This window comes from Olea europaea, unplaced genomic scaffold, assembly GCF_002742605.1.
Source record: "Olea europaea var. sylvestris unplaced genomic scaffold, O_europaea_v1 scaffold2181, whole genome shotgun sequence".
Classification (NCBI taxonomy): domain Eukaryota; kingdom Viridiplantae; phylum Streptophyta; class Magnoliopsida; order Lamiales; family Oleaceae; genus Olea; species Olea europaea.
This window is the reverse complement of record NW_019239814.1, coordinates 1,020-5,686: the sequence shown is the minus strand read 5'-3', so window position 1 is coordinate 5,686 and position 4,667 is coordinate 1,020. Positions and strand designations below refer to the sequence as shown.

General features: G+C 35.3%; 1 long non-coding RNA gene across 4 annotated transcripts in view; it reads left to right on the top strand.

Annotated features, from left to right (window-relative positions):
- Window positions 1-3,700, top strand: part of LOC111380684 — a 6,246-nt gene extending 2,546 nt beyond the window's left edge. For 2 of the 4 annotated variants that reach the window (XR_002700217.1, XR_002700216.1), the window contains 4 exons: window positions 1,210-1,844; window positions 1,950-2,080; window positions 2,179-2,381; window positions 2,469-3,700. This is a non-coding gene — a long non-coding RNA (uncharacterized LOC111380684). The remainder of the gene's footprint in view (window positions 1-1,209; window positions 1,845-1,949; window positions 2,081-2,178; window positions 2,382-2,468) is intronic. The other 2 variants (XR_002700218.1, XR_002700219.1) reach the window with 2 other exon arrangements.
- The last annotated feature ends 967 nt before the right edge of the window (window positions 3,701-4,667 follow it).

The following is a 4,667-nucleotide window of genomic DNA, read 5'->3' as shown; positions in this document are numbered from 1 at the left end:
CTATTAATTAAATAATAGATCTGCCATTTAATTGTATTAATTATATATAAAAGTATTTATGTCCAAAGTCGATTGGACCTAGGATATAATACTTACAGTAACACTCCGGTCAATTAGATGGAGCCACATGGATTAATCCAGTGGTGGCTAGTTTGGCTAAGACACTATAAATAGAAGCTTTTGTAACATTGTAAAGGATGAGAAAATATACATGCAAACATACATTATTGATTCCTCTCTACAAATGCTTGTTCGAACCATCCTTTTCTCAAATTGCTTTCGGTCATGAATATTTCATTCCTATATTTGTGTGTGTAACTGAAATCTGAATCTCCTAATCCGTTCAAAGTCTACCTTAATCAACTTATGTGGACGTCAGCTAAGATTGACAGATGTTGACACATTTTTAGGGGTCAACAAAAAACATGCAGAAGATCTGATCTGAAAATGTTTCTACTCATGTATTTTAATCAACTTTTCAATTTTCATTTCTCGTTATCTCTGTTTGTTCCTAACTTGTCCTTCCATATTTTGAGTTTTGCATGAGCCTTCCTTTGCAATTTGCAATAGTCATTATTACAAAGAATTTGATCCCGCTGTAAAAAGTATAAACAGAAATTCTCTGTAGGCGAAGCACTCTTGTAGAGGAGTTATTTTCTGTCTATTTTGAGTCTTGACCATCCTCTATATTGTTTCAGTTTTCAAAAATGATAAACGGCAGAAATTTTGTGGAGCTTTTTATTTTAGAAACATAGAATTTTTGAATTATCGAATGTTCTCTACAATTTACATGCTGAATGTTCACATTAAATTCTCTTAGTGAACCGTAAAATTAATTGTTTCTTCATGTCATACATTACTTTCCTTGAGAAAATTAAAAACTTCAACCTGGAAGGTTCTCGTACCTGGAGTAACCTCTAAGCTAATTGAGATTGGTGGCAATTTTGATGATTTACCGGAACTTAGCTTATGCCAAATTGTTGGATCCTTTTATATTTTAATCTTTGGTTTCAATGATGAAATACTATTTTCTATGCAAATGGGACTTCTGTTTTCACAAGGGCTCTGTGATTGAACATCTTGATGGTCATACTGTTATAGTTCACAAGCTCCTATATCATGATTGCCTACCTTGGTCTGGTTCATGCGTCTCTATGAAATTTGTTTCTTAGTTTCTATGACATTTGATGCATGAGATACTTTTTGCAGGGGTATGAAGCAAAGAGATCTTCTTTTGCAGTGCTATTGGAGAAGGGAGGATTTTGGAACATATGGCAATATTGTTATCTCAAATCAAACAGTCAATTCACCAAATGGTCTACTCAATTGGAAGATAACTTTCTTTTTTTTTTAACTTGCAATGATTCTGCACCATTCTGTGTTCCACCAAAAGTGTCCACCTTGAAAAGGCTATGTCCGTGCCTGCCTAAAAAGTAACGAATGCTAAACATATGGTACTAGTGGAAAATTGTTATATCTTTTTCACCCTTGGATATACAAGGTTTTGTTGGGCTTCACTGGTAGCTTGTGTTTTACTTGCATGGATACTCAAGTACTTGTGTCTTACAAATTGACATCTCACATGCTTATGAGCTTTAATCATTCAATGTTTATTTTACTGGACTTGTGTTACAGGCTCAGTTACTCTATAATTGAACTTGTTTGACTGATGAGATGACATTTTGCACTCATCACAGGTGGTGGCTATGTGATTTCTCCATCAAATCAAGTGAAACGATCAGTAGTGAGGCACATGCTTGCTATTGACTGGAAATTCTGGAAATCATATATGCAGACATCATCAGCCTGATCTGTAACAGTTTGTATGTTAGAAGGCTAGTCGGGTGCTTCCTAATCTTTGTCTCCCCATTTATGCCAATGCAGTTGTTTTTAAATCTATTTAGATATTTATATTTTGTGACTCTTTTGCTTTACTGTTGTCTCTGTAGCCTTGCGGGAATTGTTCACAGCAAAATCAGATTTCTTATCATCTGATTTCTCATCGGTGAGCTAATGAGAGAGTAGCTTGTTACAAAGTAAACAAGAATTGAAGGTTGAAGGCCAAAATAAGCTGGAAAATGTGAAAAGAATTTATTAGAATTTCAATATATTCTGATAAATGACAGAGTTTTGCTTTCTAGCCTCACTGAATTTATTGTTATATGTTACTCTTCCCAGATTAAAGCAAAAGGCACATTAATGGAAATGGTTGTCGCTGACTGGTAGAGATCTGACAAGCGAGAAGATGATCTTGGTGACCACCCTGGGGGCATAGATCATGGTTCATGTAGTGATCAATGACTGAAAAGAAGCTGCTATGTCTAATATGTAGAAATATGCAGCAAAGGGAGACACAGAATTCCTTTACTGTGAACATACAGGTAATGGACCTCTTTCACTTGAGTATATTTACTATTTGGAGGTATAAGGATAATCTTTTATTACTCATTTTCATTTTAAAAATCTAGGTTCCAGGTTCAACAACATATAGCCTTACTTTATACTATATGATGAGTACTCCTATTGAAGATTCTCCCTTGCTAGAGAGTTTTGTCAAAGGGGATGATGCTTATCTAAGGTCAATGCAGTTAATGTTGCATGCTATTGCATTGAACTCATTGGTTAGTTTTTCTTTTCATTTGTCTGCTCATTATAATTTGCAGTTGAGTGTTCACTCAATTTTCTCTTGCTTTTGGACCAGTCTTTCATAACTTATATTTTCCTTATTTTCTCTTGTTTTGCTTTTCAATATGTCACTGATTATTTGAACCATGGAATTCTAGTTTTTATAATTCTTCTTTATGACAAAATTGAGGTGTATCTCCTAATCACTATTCTCTTGTTCGAATACTCATTAACTATTCACTTGGCCTTCATTTGGTTTAAGTAAAATGTAGACACACTTATTGAGTTTGGGGTTTGTCATTTATTGGTGCTATCACAAATTTATTACCAATATGAAGGATCATTGGAGATGAGTTGAACTTTGATAAAGATGTGGAACAGTTGTATTATTAATCATATCTAACTTACTGTTACCCTGGACTTCCATTTCTGTGTGGAAAAGAAATGGGAAATTAGCTTAGAGTTTTCCTTCGACCTCTCAGTGCAGGATGTCATCGCCTCTTTATTATCAGTATTGTGTGTAATTGGATGCCATCAAGCTTTAATCTGCACTGAAGTGTGCTGTCTTACTTCTCTTGGTTGGTATTGAACATCAGTCTTGATGATTCTTCCCCTAGTGAAATTTAAGAAATCCCCAGTCTATCATTTATTGTGCTAAGAATATTTTTATTGTGTGATTGAATTCAAGGCTGAAGTTAGGATAACTCAAATGGTGTTGCTGAAACCTACATGAGCTGCTGCAATATATGCTTTTACAGGATTTGTTTAACAATTGGATTTGCTTGATCTGAATTCCTCGAGTTTTAGATCTTTTCTACATGGTGGTGTGGCCGTCTGACAATGTCCAATCAATTATGAAGGCTAGCTTTTTGCAACCAAGTTACTGACAAAACCAAGTAGAATTTGTTCAATCTGAGCCTGTAACGTGTTATACTGGATTGTTTGCCCATACCATTGTGAAATTATTTTGTGTATTTGGTATGATCAATTGAGAAATATGGTTCTTTTGAATGTGATATGTAAATCCGTGGACAATGTAGACAAATATTATGTGAAGTTGCCACTTGAAAATTTACACATGGAAATGTCAACACGTCATTTATCAGATCCTATCTGTTGCCAGTTTCATAAAAATAGTCATCTACGATGTTTTTTATTAAACAATTCATGTCCTCACTAGTCACCACCAGCAATCAAAACGTGAAACTCATATAATGATAGCTTCAATCTATTTTGCATGGCTCATGGATAGTCAAACAGAGTGTTGGGAAGAAAGCATGCCTTATTGGTCAAGCACTAGAAATTAATTATTTTCGTGGAAAGAACTACCTGGAGGTATTGTTCAAGTGTAATTTCATCTTGGTCCACCTGCTGATTCTCTATCCTCTTTTCCATGCGGACATCGACCCAAATTAATTTGCTTCTTGTTTTATTTATTGATGTCTTTTATTTCATTGGGCTTGTTTAGTAGGTCTAGCCCAAGCCCGTGAATATTAGGTTTCTTTTGTTATTTATATGTTGATAACTAAAATTGCAAGACAGTTTGATGAATGAATTAAATTGCATTTGGTTTGTAGCCATGTTTTCTCTCTCCTTCTTCCCCTATTTCTCTGTTTCGCCCTTCTCCCTCCTCTTCCTAACAGTCATTTCTCTTCTTGTTCTTCTTGCTGTGGTTAATTCTTATTCTGACTTATTGGTCCTACATCAAAGTTAAACTTGAGTAATTTTTCTTCATCCATTTCATACATACTCCATACACACAACCAGTAAACCCATCACCTGCTGTTGCAATTCCCTTTTCCCGGTTCGCCAGTGCTGCTCAAGAACCACTAGATACAATTCCCACCAAATAATTCCATAACCCACAAAGCAATCAGTCGCCACTGCCTCCCTCCTCTCTTACAATAACCATAACTTCATCATTGAAAACCGCCCACATACAAAACCAACTACCGCTGTTGGTTACAAATGCTATGCAATATATACGACACCGCTGTTGGTTACAAATGCTATGCAATTCAGTCAACAACCGCTGTTGGTTA